This window comes from Anas acuta, chromosome 7, assembly GCF_963932015.1.
Source record: "Anas acuta chromosome 7, bAnaAcu1.1, whole genome shotgun sequence".
NCBI lineage: Eukaryota > Metazoa > Chordata > Aves > Anseriformes > Anatidae > Anas > Anas acuta.
In genome coordinates, this window is record NC_088985.1 from 8738475 (window position 1) to 8762501 (window position 24027).

General features: G+C 40.4%; 1 long non-coding RNA gene across 1 annotated transcript in view; it reads left to right on the forward strand.

The window, feature by feature from the left end:
- The first annotated feature begins 1477 nt into the window (after nucleotides 1–1477).
- Nucleotides 1478–24027, forward strand: part of LOC137859561 (uncharacterized) — a 58315-nt gene continuing 35765 nt past the window's right edge. The window contains exons 1-4 of the long non-coding RNA XR_011098377.1: nucleotides 1478–1742; nucleotides 2654–2734; nucleotides 3663–3860; nucleotides 22404–22518. This is a non-coding gene — a long non-coding RNA (uncharacterized lncRNA). The remainder of the gene's footprint in view (nucleotides 1743–2653; nucleotides 2735–3662; nucleotides 3861–22403; nucleotides 22519–24027) is intronic.

Here is a 24027-nt window from a genome sequence, read left to right on the forward strand (position 1 = left end):
ATCTTCAAATATTTTAATTTGGTAAGTATTTTTAAAATAACATTTTAATCCAGAATTTTATGGTAGTTTTCTATGGAATATCTCTCAGAGTTGTTGAAAAAAAATTAGTTTATTTCAGCTACTTCTTTTAGCTGCCTGAGACTTCTGTTACATTGTGATGTATGCCTTGTTTTGCGATCCTTATTAGACTATTAGACTATATTGAAAGAGCTGATAGATGTCCTTTTCAGAGTCTGGTCTCAACATCTTAATTGCAGTATAATTAAATTACATCTGTACGTGATGTACTTATCAACATAAGGTGATCCAGGCAGTCTGCAAAGTGCTACTAAATGTAGGATTTTCCCTGTGCTTGACAGCATGAATCACTTCATATTTGTGTGTGATTTATCAGTGGTCAGTTCTGTTTTGACAGTTCAGGTCTTGCAACTGATGCTGTAGGACCTTCTCATCACTGAAAGCTATAGGCTGGTTTCCTTTGGGATTTCAAATACTTGGGTACTTCCAGTGATGTCTGTCTTTGTCATTATTGCTGTCAGTTCTGGGGTGAAAAACAAGCACTAGATTCTTCTTCTATCTTACTTGATGGTATGGTTTTGTGTATACAGTTCGTTCTGCTCATGGACATCATGGAACATCATAGAATGAAGGTGTTGGATCCTCTCAAAGATGGAAGCAATTAGAGGATGCTGAAGCATTTTAAGTGCTAGCTGGTTAGCAGTATTTCTGGACCATAACTAAGATTTTTTCAGATGTGGATTTTTTCCTGGGAGGGAGTTGAGGGACGTAGAGCTGAGCATCCAACCAAGCAGGAGGGCAGGTCTTTACATCTCTGCTGTTATCACTGCATCACCCCATGGAACAATTGGGCATAATTTAGCTACCTTTTCCCTATGAAGTGCTGAAGTGTCTTTAGATGCATGGATCTACTTTCTCTTTTCCAGAGGTTATTTTGCCAGTCCTCAACCTGTGCCCTCTGTTTTGCTGAGTTCTGGAATCTAAACCAAGCACCTTATGCCCTGGGTCCAGGCTTGCTGATTAGCTTTAGAAGGTGAAAAAGCTTCCAGCTGAGGGGAAGTCTTAACAGTCTTAATAACACTTTGGACCATTCCCTGGAGCTGAAAGCTAGCTGGGGAGTGACTGCCTCAGAGGATCAGTACTGAAATGCACCAAACTTGTCACCTTTAGATTACTGTCATAATAAGAGAGAAATCACCCAGCCTGGGTCAGGAATGACGCTATGCTGTTATATGAGGCCTGGGTCTGTCTGCTGCTTTGACCTATGGCCGGAGCCAATGCTTTAATGGCCAGTTATTTGCAGTTTAATTCTGTTTTTCTGATCTGTGCAGATGCTGCCTAATGCACAGTTTCTCTCCCTCTTTAGTATTTATGCAGCTGTGATGAACAGTGTCCTTAGTGCCAAGTTAATGAATCGATGTTAATGAGTGCTCATTGTCCACAGATGCCCACGCTTGTACAGCAGGTGGAGAGGAGTCACTTAACATCGCGGTGGCCACAGGGGGCACCAGGGAGTTCTGCTTGGCTACAGCTTTCTGTTAGAAACTTCCCAAAGTACTATTTCCTTGCCCTGAACTGACACACCAGCATTCCTGCGTTTCTTTCTTGAAACAACTTTCGCCTCGTGTATGCTGTTAAAGCAATGAGCATCTAACTCACACCCAGCAAAAGCCACTGTTTTGCTCTGGGTTCCCTTTGACTGTGCAGCTGCTCCTTGCCCCAAGGTAACCTTATTTCTAACCATGTCTGATAATCTTGGTGGGGAACTGCTACAAGGGAGTTCCAAGTTGGCTGGGGTGCGTGCGTGAGTTCAACATTACTTTTTGTGGGTTTGGAAATGGGACTGCATGGCAGGTATTGATTGCCAAGGAAGGTGAGAAGTCTGCACCCAAAGCTGTTTCTAAAGGATTAGAGAAAGTGCCCCAACTTGACATGGGCATGTGGGAATGAGAGTTTAGGTGTAGTGACAGGACAATTTTAAACTAAAAGAACATAGATTTAGATAAGTTATAAGGAAGAAATTCTTTACTCAGAAGGTGTGAGGCACTGGCACAGGCTGCCCAGGGAAGCTGTGGATACCCCATCCCGGGAGGTGTTTTTCTGTCCTAACATCTGTCCTGAGCTGGGCTTGAAGTATGAACAGTCATGATCCAGCCCCACTGCCTTACAAGGAGAGAACCCTTCACTGGACCAAATGAGTAGGTTTAAAAAAAAATAATAAAAAAGTTGCGAAGCTTTTGCTCTCCTTACTGAGCTGCATTAGCAGTTATCTGAATACTTCTGCAGTTTTTGCCTCATCTTCTGTGATCTTTGCAAACCAGCTTAGAGGAGACTTCACAGAGGCAGTTAAGGAGTGCCTTGTAAATGGAAGTGTGTAGTCAAGGCTGCCTCAGTCTGTTCACTTTTCATTTCCTTTGCTTTTGGGGGAAGAGAATGGAGCTAAGCAGCAGCAGTGATGGAAGTGAGCGCTTCTAAATGAAAAGCAGTTATATTGAAGACCAGTGTTTAAAGGTAGAAGGACAGTGGGACTTGACTACCTCTTAAATCCCACAGGATTTTTAGGTCTTTCAGAGTTTATTGATTGCCAAGAAGCAGCCTCCAAGCTGAGTAGTTTTTTTTCCTCTTTCATTTTCAGGCTGTTATTTATTATTGCTGTAACAAAGACTGTGAGAACAGCTGATGCACACATCACGCCATTAGAGCGAAGCCAGAAGGGGTCTGTATTACTCTGTTCTTCTACACATTAATGTACCACAGAGACTGTTTAAAGCTGGGCATATCCATGTCTGTGTTTTCTCATTTAATGTTTAGTGCGGTTACTAATTATGAAGTCACAGTGGTTTTTCAGTGTCAGGTAGGTAATGTATTATTGGTGCTCTTCAGCTAGTGGTTAGAGCAGAAGTTCTCTGCTGAGCCATCATGAGGACAGCACAGACCAAGGGCTTGACTATGTGTACTATGTAAGAGGCGCACTATGGAAGAGATGCACCAGAGGCAAGACTGGTGCAGTGGCACTTATACCCTGAAGATGGAAGTGGCAATGTGATTGTTTCTGGTCTATCTTACTGTGAACTCAACTCAGAACCAGTGTTGTTTTGATTCTCTTTATAAGAAGCCGAGGCTCTGCTATCTCAATGCTGGAGTGCCTTATGAAAATCTTTTCATATGAAAAGGCTGTGAGATACTCTCAGTAAAGAGTGAGCAAGGCCTCTGGGACAGATCCCCCTCTGTGTTGGATCATTATTCCTGGGAGACAAATTGCAGTTTCTGCCCATTGTCTCCATCAAACTGGTTGGGGGTTGGAGCCGGAGAGCCTGGAGGAGCTGCATTACTTCAGTCCTGGGAAGGCGATGAGGAGGTTGTGTTACTATCTAATGACAGGGAGAGTGCAGAAAGGACAGAGGCAGCCTCCTCCTGGAGGTGATCAGTGGCAGGATGAGGTACATCAGAGGTGAATTGCTACAATGGGAATTCTCATTAGGTATTAAGAAAAAAAAAAAGATCCTAAGGGTGGTGACACATTGGAACAAATTTGCCCGAGAGCACACTCAGCTGAGTAACCTTCTAGGATTTGGCACTGAGTGGGAGGTTGTGCCAGAGGAGCTCTAGATTCCTCCCAAACTATTTTTTTTCTATTTTTTTAGTGTCCTTTACAAACCAGCTCCACATTGATGGTTGGTGCCTTTTTGCCTTTTGGAGAACTGGAGCCAGCATGAAAAGTCCAGTTGAGGAAAAACTGGTATCTTTACCAAAGCCTGCTTGTGCCTTATGAACAGTCCTGAGGAAACAGCTATTGCAGAGCAGGAGACATGCTGCGTGAGCCAGCCCCAACTGTTCATCGTGTAAGTATTTTAGTGGCAATGCAGTGATTGGTGATATAAATCAAAGAACTCCTTGAAACACAGGAAATAAGTCACACAATACTTTTAGCCCATACCAGCGAGAGACAATGCCCCACAGAGTTAAACACATCCACGTAGTTAAACACAGCTCTGTAGCAGCCCCCACAGCATTAAATACAACACTGTGCTGCCTGTATCTTAATTGCATTTCACATTGCAAGTTCAGAAGGGGGGTGGTTTCTCTGACATTTGCAGATATGCAGTAAAATATGTCAAGACCGTCATGGAAACCATACAAAAAGGAAATTGCAGCATGGAAACTAAGTCTCTCTTTCTGTCTCTCTGTCTCTCTGTCTCTCTCTCTCATCCTTTCTGAATATATTGAAATGAACTTTGAGTTAGTTGGGCTGCTTATAACAGGCAATGCAGAGTGACGTGGGTTACTTAACCTCTCTTTTTCCATAGTGATCCTTGAGTCAGGGTACAGGTTTGTTGTCTTTGGGTTCCTGTTTACAAATTAGTTTCGTATGGCTATTTCCTTTGCTTCTGCAGACAAGGTAACACAGACATGGTCCATCTGAACAGTTCCTCAGTAGCAGATGATAGCTGTGCTCATGGGGATAGAGGGAGCTGGGCTGGGTCTGAGTCAGAAAGCAGCAAGAGGAGTTAAGGTGATGTTACCAAACCTGACAGAAAAATGTGGAAACAAAACAAGCAGGAAAACAAAATAAAACAACAAAACTGCTAACATCAAACCACAGCCTGACTCATGGAAAACAAAGGGCTGTATTAGTTGTGGACATCTTGTCTGCTGGGATTTCATTTTGGACATGTGGGTATGGGTGGTATGATGGATTTTTGAGGCAGAAACCATAATTTTAATGCTGTTTCTATTGCTAATTCCCAATTTAAATCACCCACCCCTAAGCGCTGCCAGCTGCAGACGACTGTTCACTTGCAGTCTGTTAACAAAATGATATAATGTCCCAGACCTGAAATAAAATATCCATCGGAGCTTGTCAGCTTGGGTTAAACAGCTAAGGCTGGATACTTCTGAAGGCTCCCCGCAGTTGTGCAGCAGCTGGGACAGGACCCAAGGTCCTCAGCTTTTAAATTAGCTGTGTTGCGAGGGAGGTGGAGGAATTGCCCTGTCACTGTATGCCTGGCAGGCTCTGCTTGGCACTGCCTGCCTCTCATTGCTCTGAGGACTGACAGCAGGGTCAAAGCAGCCAAAAGGAGAGTTCCCTGGGTGGTTGTTCTTGTTTGCAAGAAAGCACAGGCTAGCCATAATAAGTCTTTTCTTAAATGCTGCCCCTCCGATTTTTTCAAGATGTTTATTTACTTATTTTGGCTTACAATGCATAAGAAGCAGTATTGTCTTCCAGAGAGAGATGGCTGCTAGATGAGAATAATCTGTATTTACCACTTGCTTTAGATTTGTCCTTTGTTTACTGGCAGTGTTGGGATATATTACTTGGCAATAATTTGGTGCTTTGAAGGTAGAATGAGATGAATCCAGTGTGGGTAGGAGTTGTTTTAAAGACTTGTGTTCTGCTACCCTACTATAACTTTCATTATTAACGGTATTCCCTTCCATGTGGTGTATCTTTGAAAAACAGGCAATACTAGTGGCATCTGTGTTGTGTTGGGATGCTCTGAGCAGACCCTGGCTGTTAAGTCCCTGAAAACACCCTTACTTCTGATTTGAACTGAAGTTAATATTAAGTGGAATTGATGAGAATTTTTCACTCTTCCATATTTATTTAATTTTTCGTGGAGAAATGGGATGGGTGACTCACCTCACTGTAGTAGCATTTACTTCATGTGCTCCCTAAGCATTTTTTGTCCAAATACGTGGTGATATATTTGTATTTTAGACTTTATCAAACTATATTTTTTTTTATCAAAATTCTCAGCACTCAGTCACACGCTCATGCTTCTCAGTATTGTTTTTTCATCCCTTTTTATAATACCACCTAATGTTGTCTGACAATAGCATTTATCTTCAAGCATCCTGCTTTTGTCCCATCATTGTACCAATAGGTTCAACCCATGTTTATGTTCCTTCTGCTAATATTAATGACAGGTTTCAGTTTGTGGAACTGCTGTGGGTGCTGGAAGAAATGAGTGTGAAAAATGGCAAAATTGATGGTCCTGGCTACATGTGCTGAGATGAGCTCAAATTGCTTCTGTAGCTCTCAGGCTTAGGACTGAATAGAAAAGAAAAGAAGGAAAAAGGCTTGTGCATGTGTGTAGGTAGGTGTGAGGGTGGGCAGGGATCTGTAGACACCTGGAGATAACAAACATATCTGCAGACTGAACGTGGTCAGACTTTGTTTCTAGATATACCTAGTTTGGGCTTTGCCTTGGGGAGTTACGGAGCACAGAATTTTTGTTACTTGAGAGGATTTATTTTTATGTTAATTTTATCACTTACCATAAGAATAACATAGCTAGAGACAGCATATGTGATACAGCCTACCTGTGAATGAATAACTAACTAGCAGAAGTATGTGGGTTGTGCTCTTACAAAGCTCGTTTGAATTTAATATCAGGAAAGGAGCAAATTCTCAACAGTTTTGGCACTATAGCTGTCTGTGTCCTTGTCAGCAGAATTCCCTTGTCTTGCTTTGGCCATTCCTCTGTTGTGTCTCTGCAAACATGCCTCTACAGGGGACAAGAGAAATCTTGTGTTTACATGAAAGATTTTGTTTTACATTTGCATTGGCCTGTCTGTAAGGAATTCTTCCCTCCCTCTGCTCTGGGAGGAAAGAATTCCATTCTCTTCTTCCTTTCCTTATAGTTGTCTCTTCTGAAAAGCATTTTGCAATGCTATATAGAAGAATGCTACATAAATTTAAATGCTATTGTATTGTCTCTGTCTATTGTTTGTCTTGCATCTCAAGCCAGGTTATATTCTCGCTAGGAACAAGGCAATTACATGAGAATCTAGTGCTGACTGTTCAGTGTTATTTTTTATTACAGGCAAAATAAAAGGCTCAACCTTCTGCCAAATGCCCTTTTCTTTCTTTACCACACCCTTCTTACCTTCTTCTGTTTGAATAAGATTAGTGAAGTACAGAGAATGTTTAATTAAGTTTAATTGCATGACAGCTTAAAAGTGGGAAGGTAATTACTCATTTAATTATTGTGCTGCTTCGTGCTTAAAGCGTGTATATAATTGCTCTTTTTATAAGGACACTCAACTTTGCAAGCTTGCATGAATTTATAACAGCCTCATACCTTTTGCTATTGTTTAAAGTAAAACTAAGCAAGTGCCATCTATAAAACAAGAGAAGTGCGTTTTGTCAGCTCAGCCATTCTCTCCCTTCTCTGCTCAGTTTTGATGGTGTCATCATCCCTTCATCACATTGCTGTACTGGGAAGGACTTTAACATTAATCATATTTAAACATGTAACCCACTATCTCTCATATATTTTTTATTAACAGTTGTAGAACACATTGAGAACTTGGGATTGCAGACATGTGAGTGTAAACTATTATTTCCTACAATGTCTGCATTAATTATTTCTTTGGTGGCAACCTAATAGATCACTGAATTTGATTGCTTGAAACAGTCAAAGGTTAAGTGACTCTCAGTTAGTAGTGCTGGTAGAATAAGAGTTTTCCAGGGCACATAAGGGCTCTCAGAGTTTTCTAAACAAGTGCCTTTCTGTGCAATAGTCTGTTTCTCTTCTCCCTTTAGTAGCACTAGCAGTAAGGCTGAGTTCTAACAATCTAGTAACTCCCAGGGCAGCTAACCGAACGATGTTTTTCCTATAAGTGTCACCAGAGCGGAGAGAAGAAGAGCAGTGGAGGAGAACCAGCTAGTCAAACACAGTGATATTTGTAATTGCAAGGGGATTCAAAGTCTGAGGTAGTTGCAGGCTCTATATGTTTTTTTTTGTTTAAATAGCAAACATTACAAGAAAATCCATTGCATGAAGTCCCTCTGTAGTCATCAGGCAAGCAAATGAATTTCTTCAACACTATCCAGGTTGCTATCAAGTCAATTTCGGTATTGATGAGCTCTCTTACCTTTCCCAAGTGAGAGGAGTAGGCGTGCATGTGGAGGGGATTTATTTTGGCAAGTTAGCACTTTTTTTTGGTGACCCTGATGTGACACACCTATGTAAAGTCAAGGCCAGTTGTGTGTGACCTCCCTGCCAGAAAGGTAAAGGACTCAAGCTGTATAAGTCCAGAAGACTGCATGTCTGCATTTGGGCTTCCTTGCAGTCTGCAGTTATCCTGGAGCCTGTGTGTCTCCAGACACTTTTCCTCCTTGTGTGGGTAAGGAGATCCTGAGTAAATGAGGCCTACCTTCCTGGGGTTGCCCAGCTCCCTGTGTGGAATTTCTTTCCTGTACAGGGGTGATTATTCCTTGTCACTGTGAGCTGCTTTCAGCCTTCCCTGGCTCTTGGTGTCTGTATCCATGTTTCCTTCCCACGTTCCCTCAGCCTTGGGTGTACTCCCAGAACTTCTTGACCATTTCAGCCTTCCTCCTGTGATTCAGGCCTTTCTTTCTAAGCCACTCCTTGAAGGAGGTGATTTGGCTCTTCAGTAACTCTGTAGGAACTGCTGCCATTCAGACCATATACTTCCCTTTGTGGGTTCTGTGGCTGTTAAGGAAACTTTTTTTTCAGTATGATGAGGTTTAGTGATATGACACTAAGCATATTTATGGCCAGTGCACTGGAATAAGACAACGTTAGTTTAAATGTGTGACTTTTTTTTTTTTTTTTCCCCCTAGTCTTTTTAATACCGTCAGTGGGTAAAAACACATGCTGCTTCCACAGAGAAAACAAGAGAGCTGAACTTCATGTTTTGATAGTTCAGCCTTTGTTGGTTACTTGAAAGACCCGTGGCTACCTATGAGAAGTAATTCTTACAGATGAGTTGCCTAGGGAGGGTGGAAAGGCGGAGTATGGAGGGTGATGATCTTAGAAAGTTTCTTTGCATGGTCTGGAAAAGATGATAAGAAACTGGTGTTAAAAATGGGATGGAGGAAGAGGGATCCGAACTCAACAGGACTCTTGCTTCTCTAGAGAAGGGAAATGGCTGCATTGCCAGCCTCTGATGAGCTCCTGCGAGAAGGCTCCTTGGTAATGCAGCTCCATCTAAGCACTGACTACTGACACCAGGATGGCATAGCCACTTCTGTGCTCCCTGCAAGGCAGCATCTCCCAGCTTATGGTGGGGTTCCACAGAGCTTTGTAGGGAAAGCTGCTCTGTGTAATGGAGCAAGTATCCTGTCTTCTTTATGGCAATAGTCTGAGCCAGCAGAGCCTGAATGTAAAGGTTGGGCCTAGCGAAGCATAATGCTTACTGCTGAGTACTGCTGTTTAATCAGTATTACACTTTAAAAACAAACAAACAAACAAACAAACAAACTACAAGGAGGAATAGACAGGCCGGAGACACTCAGCTGTGGCAAAAGAAATTTTAGACTTTGTTTTTAATCACCTGCAAGAAGGCATGGCCACAGGGTGAGCAGATCTGGGAACAAGAGAAGTTGTGCTTAAGTGTTGTTAAGGTAACAATATATATCAGGCAGAATTGACTGAAATGAGCAAAATACATCTGCTGACATTAATGATGAATTAACCTTATATGACGACTGCTTTGAGAATAATGGCCTCCTTATTTGATGAGCACCAGACGAGTTTGATTTTCTTTTATAATCTGCCAGCTGAGTTTTCTCTGCTGATTTGGTTGTTGATGTGGAAAAGCAGATGATGAAGTGCTGTTTTCATTAGCTGTGTGTCTTGGGGATTCATAGTCTCTGGAAAGTTCTGCTGGCCATCCAGAGGCTGTAGTTCTGTGCCTAATATGGGCTGATGCAGCATCACTGCAAAAACAAAGGTCAAGAGCAGTAGCTGGGAACATGCTTGAATGTTTTGCTAAATAAAGGCCTGACTCCTCAGCTTACTAGTTTGAACAAATGGATTTATTTATTTATTTATTTTTTACAGAGGAAAATAATTACAAATTTTCTTAGTTGGTGTTCTGCAGATTATAATGAAGTCAGAATGTCAGTAAAGTCAATAAGGATGTTATGCTCCTGAGATGTTCCTGAGATGCTTTTAGATCAGAAGTTCTATTGGCAATTGTTTTTGCATAAAATGTGCTAATCTTGTGGGTTTATTCACTCTTCTTGCATTCAGCATGAACAAATGCTCTTTCACTTACCTGTCCAAGTAGCAACAGGGCAACATTGCCACAAGAGCAGCATTGCCCTTTGGGAGGCACCACACTGACACAGCAGTTGAACTGGGAGTTCCCCTGCCAGTATGCCACAGAGTTGAGAGGCTGTGTTTGACAGACGTAGCATGCTTGTGGCTGTTCGCTTCCAAAGCCTGCAGCATTCTTCCTTAACTTCTGCACCCAGCAAAGACAAAATGGAAATGAGACTGGAGAAAAGATGTTTTGAAACAAGTTCTTTTTAGGTTATTTTTCCAGGTTATTTTACCATAACCTGGAAATGTTTCTGCTGAATGTCTCTTTTGCATTGATTTTGGGGAGAGATGTTGTACTATGTCAAAATTAGGGAAACCGTGCATCTCTGCAGCAGTAGCTCCATTAGCCTGGAAGTGCGATGAAACTGTACTGCATCATTGTAAAAACGGCTGTGCTAACATCATCCTCCGTAGTTTGAAATCTGATTGTAGCATGCTGAAATGGTCTAGTGATCTAGTTGCTACAGACCTTGAAAATGCAGTCACACCATGTCATGGCAACTTTAGACATACTCCTAGTCACAGCATGAGGTGTAGAGGTGTTGCAGAAGTTATGACTCTGCTGGGTACGAGAAGTGAGAACGGGAGGCTTGTGAAAATTCAGCCAGGACTTTGTTTTCTTTACAAAAGCTAATGTACTGAGAACATTTTTGAAAAAAAGTACTTAAACTGTGGGATTTGTCAAAAATAAATAAATAATTGCTTGCTTGCTTGTTTATTTGTCTTGGTGCCTTGAGCTTTCCAGTGCTTCCAAAGCCTTTATTACGCACTGTGTTAGTGTAAGTCTCTCTCAAGTAAGTGGTTGTCATAAAGCACAGTAAGGGGTGTGTGCCTTGAGCTCAGGTGGTGATGCTTTCCTTCCCTGGCAGAGGAATAGCATGTTCCAGCATGCCCCCCGTCAGTCCGTCATGCTTTTATTGAAAGAAAGCCTCTCTTCTCAGAGTAGAAGATACTGCATACTGACTTTTTCAGGTCAGTCTGTTAGGCATACTGTTTTCCTTCAAAAGTATGAAGGAAAACTTTGATTCTTAATTTGGAGTCTGTCTATTGCACACAATTCCCCACTGTAATTTAAATTCTATTTCTGGACAAGGATGTTAGCACACTGCTTTAGGGTGTCCCTCTCAGCTGATGGTGACTGTCAGTGTTCAGCTGCACCTTTCTTGTGGTCTGTGATGCTCCCTCTTCCTCCAGTTTTCAGCCTTTCCTGGCTGGGGGTTATTCGACAGAAGAAATAATGAAACATTTTATAAAGGTGATAAATTTTCATTATACTTTTTTTTTTGGACATTTCAATACATTTTAAGCTACAAGCCAGGCCTAAATTCATATCTTTATTCAGTCTGGAAAGCTGAAAGCCCATAACAGCCCCAGGTGTTTCTTTTATACAGGGGCTCTGAAAGTGTTTCCAGAGGAAGGCTGGTATCATCTCTGCTGCACAGTGTGAGACAGCAGGGGAATAGGGCTTGTCCTTTGTGACAGTAGGCAAAAGGAGCAGAAATAAGGGTAAGAGTTGTCTTTCTGACACCATATTTAGTATGTGTTGCTTACTGGATGTGGGTGGAGATGTCTCAGAATGCACGGTAGATATTTGAATGGACCAGAAAAATAATGTATTTTTTAATACCGGAAATAACGTAGGGATTTAAAAGTAGAAAAAAAAAAATCCAAAGCTTCCTTGAGGCAGAATCCTAAGGGATTTTATTTTCAGTATGAAATAGATTTACAGTGAGCTGCAGTCCCAGTTTAGATTAGCAACAACATCTTTTTTGTCACAAAGAGGTCAAGATTGTTTTCCAGTATTTTTTAGTCAATGTTGTAAACAGTTTGAGGTTTGCGTAGTGTTTTTTTTTTTTTTTTTTTTTTTTGTAGGGCGAGAAGATGGGGGTCAAACAGCATATTTCAATGGAATACTCAATGGTGAAGAACTATGTGAGATGTCTACTGAAGGTGCTACAAAGATGTGCAACTGTACAGCATGTTTCTACCTACTTTTTCTCGTGCTGGAAGTTGTAATTAGTTTCAGCCATGTGGCTGTTAACTCTCTCCAGCAGTGCTCCAGTTCCCTCTGAGGGATGTCAGAGATGCTTTTTACCCTCATAATGACTGATAATGTGCTGCAGGACTGGGAAGGAAGATCCCATTTAGCTTTGTTAGGATCGTAATGGGCTCTATTTTGGCTTGTGTGAGCTCTAAGGAGTTTGCATTGGGGAACACTTTCACCGCGAGGTACAGCAGTGCAATGCAGTGATGTGGATATTTCTGACAGGATTATGAGAACATCTAATGCAAACAACAATGCCAGTCTTTTGTGACGAACTGGTAGGAAAACAACCTGTCTATGCAGTCTGACAGCCAGACATCACCCATGGCTGATCACTCTTCCTCTTTTTGCAGGACACTGTGAGGGACAGATGGACAAAATAAGAAAAACTTTGTGACAGAGCAGGTATCACCCTCCTTAGGATCCAGACGTCTTTAGGATCTGGTTTGTTCTGAAGGTCTTTTTTTCTGGTGCTTTAATTTTCCTCTGCCAGTCCCAGTGCCCTAAAACCTGTATCCATAGCTTCAAAACATCTAGAAAGAGTCACTTCTGCCAGACAAAATAGAACCATTTACCATATGTTACACTATCACAGGGAAAGTGTATTGATTAATTCCTGTGCAGGGATTATTAACTGATTAAGTCTCCATATATTACTTAGGAAGTTTAACATTTAGAAAAGTGAAGACAGTTGTAGAGCTTGGATTATCTGTATTTCTTCCTAAAACATTAAGTGCTGATACTAACAAACATTTTGCATATACCTATCTGGAAAAAGGAAGTGAACTTGCTTGGGAAAGGGGGTTATCAGTGTTTCAACTCATACCGAAAAATATTATTATTATTTATTTAACGTTATTTTTAAAGCAATGTGAGAAAAGGATGGATATTTCTTTTTGGAGTCAGAATTAGAACAAGGAATGAAGAACCATCCCATGACCTCATGTGCTGCTGCTCTATTTAGTGCCACGACCTATACCTTAGAACAAAAAGAGTGTGGGGGTGTGTGAGGGAGACAGCATAACATGGCTTGTGAAGTCAATGGGTTCAGGTTGTGAAATGTGCTTTTCCAAGCTGTTGCAACGGATTAATCAAAAAATAAGTGGGTCTGGCCTTGAGTATATATGAGCTCAACTGCAGTGTGTATAAGTAATTGGGATCCTATTGGCTAGTTATGCCTAAAGGATAAACATTGTTCTGGTGTGGTCATTGGCATATGCCATTTAATTAAGCGTAGGTTTATTAAACTGAGGTGGTGCTAAAATTGCCTTTATCTAGAAGCAAAGTAGCTCTGGATCTCCTGAAGTGACTTGCGTGCTACTAGGTCTACATGTTTTGATCTCAACAGTTTTTTGAGCCCTTTACTTTGACTTTAGTGACAGCTAAACTGTTCTGCTAGGTGAATTCTCGTTGGTTTTGCAGTCGCAGTGCACACTGATAGGAGCGTGTCTGTGACTGCCCTGGCCTCCCAGGGTTGTTGTTGGTCAGAATAACCTGATATCCCCACCACTGGTAGGTTCCAGGAAGAAAATACTGTGAAGTGGAAAGGAGGCCTAGGTGGGAGCACTCCCTGTGGGGGACTGGCCAAGAAGAGGCTGACAGAACCTGCTGTGCAGTATGAGCAATAGAAGAGCAAAGGTGATTTGTGGAGAGAAAGATGAGGGAAAGCAAGATTTTCAAAGGGCAAGTACTTGCAAAGATTAAATGTTACAGAGCGCGATCTGCAGCTGGTAAACAGGAAAATGCCAGGGTGATATTTCTGATGTGAATGTATCTGCAGATTAGCAGTAATTAAAGCTGGGCTTAGTCTGCTTGGGGCTTTTTTTTCCCTTCGTGTCCACATGCTTACTCATTAGTGTTAATCTAGTATATTAATGTCATTTTAAAATGTTTATTTTTTCTCCTGTAAGTTCTCCTAGTGAGATTATGGATGAAGCTGTGTTATCCCCATTGCTTCAGTGTGCGTATGTTCCTCTGTATGTTATGGCACTTCTTTTTAACTGTCTTTCATTTATAATCATATGCTTATGTTCAATAGTGTTTAAACTTATCCACATGAACCACTCCGATGTCACTATCATCAGTTAGTGATGTTTATACAAGTTGTGTATAGGTTAGGTATCTGTTGATCAAATTCTCCTTTCTGTAGACCTGACTTGGAACAGATTTTTTTTTCTTTTGTCCCTTCTGCTTCCCACATTTCTTTTCTTTTTCTTCCAAGAATATTTGCTTTGAAAAAGAACATGTTGGTGTCTAGAAGATGCTGTTTTTATGCAAGATGGTTTGCACTTGGGAATACAGAATGCATGTAGTTGCATGTATTATTTTTTTTAATATAGTTTTTTATAATAGGTTTTTTAATATATTTTTTTTAATAGGGTTTTGACCTGCAGGATTTCATTGGATAGCATAAGGTTCAATCTATCTCCTAGACCTGGCCCCTTGTGTAGTTACAACTGAGTCTGTCTGTCTGTCCCCAGCCCTGCTGCCTCCCTGCCCCAAGGACTAGGAAATAAGACTCAGCCAACCTGGACACAACTTTTTGGTGTATCCACAACAAGCAATCAGCAGGTGATTGCATAAGCGTAGTATTGCTTATGTTTGCATTCTAACACCATCAAGCAGTTTTCCAAAGTATGTGCTATAATAATAAAACACAAAATGTGTTTCATATAACAAGAGGTAAAGCAATGAACAAGAAGAAAGAAATAGAGGAAGAAGATGAGAAAAGAGAAATACGGAAGAAGGAAAAAATTGTCCTGGTAGTAGTATGGCTTTGCTCAGGATAGTGAACCCTTTTGGAATGGCTTCCTGAAGTGACAGCCATTCGTTCAGCAGAGGCATAGGGTTTCTGAGTCACAGCTGCAATTCATGAGAGCAGAGAGAAGACCAAACTCTATAAAACACATCTGATGTTTTCATTGTGCAAATATTTTTGAGGAATGTTTTATGATGACACCCTTGGTGACTGGTGCTTTGCCTGCTCATGCATCAGCAGCAGTGAGTCTGGTAGAGATTCCCTGTATCAACCGTTTCCCATTTTGCTTTTAGAGAAATTTAGATTTAGGATTTTTATTTGTTTAGTCAAAGTTCTTATATAGTTTAGAAAGAGAACTCCACTGAGTTACCTCTCATGCCAAACCTTACATGTAAATGTATTCTTACAAGACTTAGATCCCATTTATTTCCATTTCCTGCTAGTATAAAACTGACATTTGGAATGAGCCAGTTACGTTCTGGCTGTTAAGTAAGTCCTGCTCATAAGTAAGGTCATACCACCAAAGTGCTCATACTTTTCAGAGCAGCTCTTTTGCCGTTTTGCTTTCTTCCATGTGACTGTGACACATAAAGAGAAGGAAGGTGGCCTCTGAAGCCATGACAGTGCAAAGCTAAAGTGTCAGTGACCCGATTCCCTTCTGGAGATGTAGCAGTGTATTCTCAAAACTTTATATCTCATAAAGCTGTTATGAGGGATGTGGGATGCAGGTTGACAACACACCCAATCTAGTTACCTGCTTCTTCCTGCCTTCCCTACCCCTTCTCCCAGGTGATATCCTGTTCCCTACATGTGCTTTGGTACTCAGTTCTAAGAGCTAAACTGGCAGAAAACTAATCTCACAGAAACCACCTTCCCTGAGAAGAACGTCAATATGCTCAGACTCATTAGGCTATAATTATCTGGTGGTGGGGAGGAACATCAGTGGATTGACTTTATGCAGCATTGAATCAAGAAGTAAGAAAAGTAAGAAGTACAACTCGCTGCATGTGACTGTGAAATAAGGCCCATGACAAATAAAATGGCTGTGATTCTTTTTCACTGAGCATATAATACCTCTGGGCTCCTTCCTTTTCTCACTGCCTGTTAAAGGCAAAGAGATGTTTCAACAATTTCTAATATAAAAGGGTAAGACTTAAATGCTATAAATATTTGACTGCAAGACAAGGCAGTGTAAAGTATAAGGTATAGCTGTAATTGTTTTGTGGTCAAGAGATAAATACAATCACAGAAATCAACAAATCAAACCCAAAAAAAGTCTGGTAGTACCAGATGAAAACCAAAACATTATTTTATCATAGCTAATAAAACAAAACTTCTGCTATCTTTAAAGAAGAAGAAATAAACCTAGAATGGCAAGTTTCAGGATTTCTGAGTCATAGCTTTCCAAACAGTATTTCCAAACAGGCAATTCAAGACCTCAGTGGTTGTCCTTCTGATGAGTGTTAAATCACTAAACCCTTATCAGTGTAGAGTAGAATAACTTTTCTTTTAGCAGATTTATCCTGCCATTTCATTTGAATTTAGCAAAATCCATTAGCACGGTGTCACTTTCCTGAGAGTTACAGTAGCCGCTGTATATTCTGTCTCTCTCTCATGTCAGGGTTGGAAAGACTTTGCTCTGGGGCAGTGCTGTGTAAAACTTAATCTCATTGTTTTGCAGTAGACCATAGCTGATCACTTGCACTGTTTGCAAGTAACTTCATGCTCTGCATCTGATGATGCTGTCTGCAAAGTTGCCTTTATTCTTTGGGGCTCGTCTAAGAGAGCTCATGATAGAGCTACTGTGCTATGGTTTTGGTTGTCTATTGGCTTGTTTAGTGTGAGTGTTACAGCGGTTTTCAGTTTTGAGGGGAATTAATACTTCAGGTGTTTTTCTGTATTCTCTCAGTCAGCATATTGGACGAGACTACAAGCTCAGAAAATATACAGCCATGCGTGATCTGACAAAGGACAGGATATTAGGTTTTATATAACTATATCTTTGTTCCTTGGTAGTTTGGGGCCATCCTCGTCAACATTATCTGTAATGATTCCTATTCTTTCTGTAAGTCAACACAGATGGGTCTTGTTCTTTCCTTGCAAACTAGTAGTTCTAGGAAGAGTAACATCAGACAAGGGAACTGCATTGTTTTGCTTTGTCTTTTGGGCCAGTGGAGGAACACTTGGCTGAACTTTTCCTTAGGCTGAATTGCGGTAACTGTTGGGATGTGGATTTAGAACTTTAAACCCATCCCAGAACAAGGGCTATGAACCTGTTAATCCCTCCAGAAATAGAGCGAATTTCTCATTTTTGACCTGTTTATGCTGCTCTCTATGTCCCTGTAGTCCCTGTGGGTATCTAGGAGTTGCATTCTCTAACATATTGTCTGTGCTTAGAAGCAGTATCTCACCAGCTTAGGGAATAAAAGTCAAAACCTTCAGCCTCAGAAGTGTGATCATTGATTGTGCTTTCAGTCCCTCCTGCCTGACTGAAGTCCAAAGATCTCCTTATGTATTGCTGCTTCCAAAATTGCTCCGACATGCTAGATGTTATATTGCTATTAATTCCCTCAGTGCAATTGAAAATGTGGCAAGCTCCCAGTTCTTAAATTTGGATAGGACGTGAGATGACACTGTGATTTTGTTGTTGTTGATTTTTTTTTGTCCTCTCTTTTTTTTTTTTTTTTCTCCTGTGGAATCCTCTGTGTGGGGAAATGAAAAATGTATTTTAAATCTAGATAGCAACTGGAAACAGATAGTTGTCTTAAGGTGTTCTTGCCTTTGAGACTAACTGTTTTTGTCACACATGTGGTTAAATTCTGAAATCATGTGTAAAAAGTTGCCTGAACATTGCAAGATTACAAGGGAAGAAAAATTCATTCCATTCCTTGAATGGTGAAATGACATCAGATGATTTTCTAGGTATTACTGACTGGAGAGGGAGTAGACTCGCTGGTTTTCAGGTATCCAGGGGAACCAAAGTGCCTTGGCCAATAAAGCTGCACCCAGGCTTCAGATTAGGCCAGGGTCTGCAGGTAGCTCTAAATATTCCTGCGCAGTCTTAGAGAGGCAAATGCAATTTGTTTGGCATATTCTGTTTTCACTTTACACAGTTTTGCTCTCTCTTGTGGAGGAGATTTATTAGCTCGAGGGAAATTAGCTCAGTCTGCATTATTTATATAGTCTTGAGTTCTGTTCCAAGTGACTTCCAGAAACCTAATGACTCTTCCTGTTACATCTTTCATGTGCACTCTGCCCCTCATGTGGAATTGCAGTGACTTGCTGTAATTCAGAGCCCAGGGCTTGTTGGAGGGGTCTGATACTGTGGGGAATTCCAGTAGGGATTCCCAGAAAATTGGAATCAGTTTGCAAATCCCTGGTAGACTCTGTGACATGACAGTGATATATTACGTTGTTTTGCCTGGCCCTCATTGCTGTGATGAGGTTAACATTTTTTTTTGTTGTTGTTTTTGTCTTGTATGCTTTGATTATTGTAAAGTTTGAAGCATGAAAAGAAGCATTGGAGTAAGTTGTCAAGGGCAGAGCCCCAACAGTAGCAATTTCACACCTGTGAATGGCTGCTAGTCCTATGGCCTGAAGCAGTTAAAGCTGACCAGGTGCAAATGACAGCCGAGAGCCACCTTGCTCCCTTGCATATTGTCTGGCTTGAGTAGCTGCCGAGTGTTAACCTCCCTGATCAAGTGAACCATTCCTGCTCAGGGGTGTCGTGCTTGACTGGCAATACTTCTAGGTATTTTCACATTGTTCAGCACTAATAGGCTCTGCTTTTAGTGGGGGCCTTTAGACCTAATGAGAACTATCTCAAAGAATTAACTAAATAGGCCACCTGAATAGAAGCTACAATAAGGGGAGTGAAAGTTAATGAATAAAATATTTCATAAAATGCAGTGTCACGGTGCAACCAGTCGCCTGCTGGTAATGATGTAGACTGCTTTGCCAGCCTTAGCAGCTCTGTTTTTTTCTTTTCTTTTCTTTTCTTTTCTTTTCTTTTCTTTTCTTTTCTTTTCTTTTCTTTTCTTTTCTTTTCTTTTCTTTTCTTTTCTTTTCTTTTCTTTTCTTTTCTTTTCTTTTCTTTTCTTTTCTTTTCTTTTCTTTTCTTTTCTTTTCTTTTCTTTTCTTTTCTTTTCTTTTCTTTTCTTTTCTTTTCTTTTTTTTTTTTTTTTTTTTTTTTTCTTCCTCTCTCCATGGTTTCTCTTTTAGCTGCTGCCTGGTTTACCTTTGCCCTCTTCCAGCTTAACAGTCTCTTGGGGGGATTTTTTAACAATCAGCTCGGTGAACAGGAGGAATAGGAGAGCTGCTGAGCTGTGTCACTGGAAGAACTTCGACAGCCTGGAAATTGACATCATTACACTTGCATTAACTGCTCAGATAGACACAGGATTACATGCAATAGGGAAACAAGTACGTACACAAGAATAAGGTTGTTCAAGGAATATCAGCATAGAACAGAGGTGTCACTTACTGAAGCAGACTCACTATAAAAGCTTTATTTTTTCCAGGTAGCACATTAACAAGGCCCGCTTTGGGGGACAGAGAAAAAGAGGGAAAGAGGAGGTGTCAGAGAACAGTACAGGCATTTTCCAACACAATCAGAAGATCCCCCCTTAAAATAAGCAAAGCAACCTTTGGCCTGAAGATTCCCTGGAAATATACGACCCTCTAGTAGCTTAGCTATAGGTGAGAGACTGGAAGGAGCCCCACAGCAAATGCCATGGCAGCTAGCAGATGAGTGAGCTGATCAATTGCAAAACAGAGTTTTTATTAATTCTCACTCTAAAATGAAGTCAAAATGAAAGCAATGCATTTAATGTGTATACATCTGAGCCACAGCTTGGGGTAAGAGGCTCTCTTATCACCTGTGGAGCAGAAGTTAAAAGATCTATCGGTGTTGTATTCTGAAGACATTTAGCCGAACACTTGCTGCGAGACTGCACAGATGGTTTCACAGTGTACTGGTGTTACAGCTGCAAGTTCAGCCTGTGCTTTCAGACATACATTGACAAGGCTGTCAGTGTTGCATGAGCACCGATCCAGTCAGAGGGAATGATGCTTAAAAGCTCAGGAGGTCCAGCTGATCAGACACATGGGCAGCCGGAAGATACATTAGAGTCCTACTGCGTACAGGACTGTTAAAAACAGTACGTCTTCCAGTAGGGTTTGGACAGATTGTTTTGGCTTTCATTAAAAACCCGATCATCTGACACTTTTTTTTTTTTCTGGGTTCATGTTCCTCATTGTACGGATGCAGTTTAAATATGTTTAAATATGTGACAACCTCTGCTTTCTTACATTGCAAAATCAAAACCAGAAGGACCTGAAGACATATTGGTACTTCTGATTTAATGTTGCATGAACTGAATATGCTTGCTTCCTCTGGTTTCTAACAGATTTTGCTAATATAACAGTTTGAGGAAGGTATATCTAGAAATTACTATGCAACAGCCTCCGTAAGGCTGGCTATTCTTTTTAAATTAAAAACTGAGATTAAATTAGTATCTGCTTTCCAGCAATTTCCTAGATATTTGAGGCTGGAAGGGAAGGCTGCAAGGGTGTGACCAGACCACCTCACACTCTGACACCAAAGGTGTTCTCCTAGTAATCTCTGCATGAAACCATAATTTCTGCTTTGTCTAGAAGACTTCTTTGAAAAGGACAGTTTGGGGATATTCTAATATTAATATAATTTATGAACCATGTTCCCTAGAGTAAAACACTTAAACACATCAGTATCTTACTCTAGTTTCTCTGAATACTTATTTAGAAATCTCTGTTGGAAAGAGAGGAGAAAGATATACAAAATAAACATAAGACCTAATGTAGTCATTTTAAAGGTGAACTGCTTTAAGCACATATGTAGGTTTAATGAAGTTGATAGATTTATTTGTATTTCTGTACCACATTCTATAAAGTCCAGCTGAGTGGGAGATAGGGTGGTTGAATTGTAAACAGGTTCTTCATGTGGGGAGGACACAAGAAAAAGGGAATAATCTGAACTACCATCTGAAGTGGAGTAGCTAGTTCAAATTAAATGTTTTGTGAAGTCTTGCACACATAATTAACTGGTCTTTAATTCAGTTTGTCTTGTTTAACTTGTGAATCTATGCTGGAGACAGACATTTTTATTAATGACTGAAGTTCAGACATGTTTGTTTAGCAAATGGTTGTGTTGTGCTGCTGCCAAAGGCTACCACTTCTACCCTGGTACAGAGAAGATAAGTGCCTTGCAGACGTATCAGTCCAGCAGCCCAAACTAACCTGAGGTGATCCGACTAACCTGCTAGAGTATGATGAAACCTCAGCCTAAACTCCAAACTGTTCAGATAAGACCGTTATCAATGGCTCACTTGCTCTGCAGCGCCTATTTTGCAAAGGCTCTTGTGACAGCTTATACAAATCTTTCAGTTTGTGCAGTTAAAAAGATGAGTAATGCACTTGAAACATTGAGGAATCTTTCAGAGGTGGGAAAAAGAAATGAGAAAGGCAAGATATAAAGGATTTCAGCACTTCAGGTTTCTGCTATTTTTTGGGAAAGAAGAACATTCAGTTTTTTAAAGAGTTCCTTATCTAGCTGTTATTGTCCTCTGGAGGGGAAAACAAAAACCAAAAAACAATATTTATCTTGTCTGGGACTGTAATTTTCTGAATTTTGATGTGCAGGCATGACTTTTTTGAGTTACGCATGTTTGAGTTAAAAACAAGCCATAAAGCAATGGAGGCACAAAGAATCTGTTCTCTGCTTTGTCTACTGCATCTTGAAGCAGGTACTTCACTTTTTGTGTAATCTTTGACTGAAGTTGTATTGCTGGGGGTTGCATTGCGTTATCTTTAAGCAGTTAAATAATTTAAAACTAATGGCAAAGCAAATAAAATTAAATAATTGTGGCATGGGAGCGGAACTGGGTAAGAGAATAACTCCTCTAACAGTTCTTTGAACAGCTGTTCATTGAAGACTTGTGAGCAAGTACTAGCAAACTGAAGATCCCTAGTCATTTCATAAACATATAGAGGTAATTTCTAGATATGTTTATAAGAAATACACACTTGTGGATAAATAGGTAATTTTGACTGTGCTCATTAAAATATCAACCTTGGAACAATACATTTCTCCAACCTCAGTCCATTGAGATGATTGTTGGCAGATATTTTGCAAATATTGCTAGCTGATAGAGTACATTGTATTTATGTGAGATATTTACAAGTACTGTTATTGTTGGCTTGTTTCTATGGTAATAGAGGGACAAACATCACTGCTACAAGGAAGCTAACTGGATCCTTTAAATATTATGATATTCCATGTCTCTATTAGTTAAGATCAAAGGCTTGTCATGGCTACTGAATGCATAATACACAAGTGGAGTTTAGTTTTAGCTATTGTAGAAAGAAAATATTATTATTTTATTGCATCTCATTTGGAAGACTCTCTAAAAACTGTATGTTCTTTCCCCTTAGTTGTTCACAGTATTTCTTCTTTCCCACTCTTTAGTTATGGTCTCCTGAGCAAACCGTTACTTATTGGCTGTTGACCCTGTGACCAAGAGAAGCATTGACAAGGCTCCAAAGGAATTCCCTCTGCAGAAATGAGTTCAGAAGTAGAAAAGGTAATTAGTTAATTGAATTTGATACACTTCTGCTTTAGACTTTCAGTGGGCTGTATGTTTGTTAATATTTGTGTCTGAGGACCAACTTGTAGAAAGTTAATAATAAATCTGTGTAACAGAATGAACAGTGACAAGTCAGGGTCAAATGATACTAAGAAATAAGAAACTCACTTAAGTTTCTGGCAACCAAAGGAAGTGGAATGCTGCTAGTGGGACATCAGTGTATGTCTGTTTGCAGGAAGATAAGGAAAAGTACAAATTAGTAGCCTCAGTTCTGCAGTGGACTGATAAACAGAATAAAGTGGAAGGATAGAGTTAGTGAGTGCATGGGTAAAATGGACATGTTGGCAAAGCATTTGTATCATTTTTTCAGAAGAGAGGCCTCACAAATTCATCCAAGTTTTTTTGCAGTACCCAAAAATCAAGTGGGTAATGGCAATCCCAGTGATACAGACTACTTTAATATTGGTAGTACTTGGCACTTATGCTTCAACAAATGAAGGTGCCGAAGGAATTACCATAAATTGCATTACCTTGCTCTTGCATGGATAAATAATTAGTTAAGCAGAAAGAACTTAGAAATGAATGATCAGATTTCAAAGCGTATAGAAGTATTGTTGTTGTTAGAGGAGTCTGCATTTGAGTCACCACTGCTCAACGTACAATCTTGAAAGTGGAGTGAATAGACAGGTGACAGTTTACCAACAGTGCCAAGAATCTCACAATATTAATGATAAAGGCCAACTGCACAGAACTGCAGAGAAATCTTATGTGCTGAAGTCATTGGGTGAAGGAAATGGCAGGTGAAACCATGGAGGTGAATGTAAAGTCATGCATTTAAGACCTTGTCTGTCCGTATAAAATTATGGCTTCTCAGCTGTCTGTTTCCAGTTAGGAATGAGATCTTAGCATCTTGATAGATGGCATGAAGAAAATACTAGATCACTTCTCAGTGTTATCCAAAAAGCTAATAATGTGCTAGGAATACCAGGGAAGAAACAGCAAACTGAAACCATGCCTGTTCTTGGTTCCCCTTCCACATAGAAAAAGGCTTCTGGGTATAGCTGGAAGAGATACAGAGCAGTGCATTAAGGACCTCCTTAACTTCTGCACAGTCAATGATACAGAGAAACATTCTTCCATTTGGAAAAGAGATGGCTCAGAGAGAACGTAATAGAGAGGCAGAAATAAGGAACAGTTTGTACACTGAATTTCTCTTCCAGTACAAGTATTAGGGGATATCACAGGATCAGCAGGTGGTCAGTTCAGCACAGATAAATTAGCAGTAGTTGATCACATGACACACAAAATGTTCTGAATGCTTTTCTGAGCTCATGCCAACTTATATTTGGATGCATAAGCAAAAGCAAGAAAGTGCCCTGATTCCTATTTAGTCCCTCCTCCTTGAAAAAAATCCCAATTTACCTTAGAAGACGAAAGAGGCAAAATCTCTGACTGATTTAAGGAGAACAGATTATGCAATTTCTTACACCATTTCCTTTTCAGAGT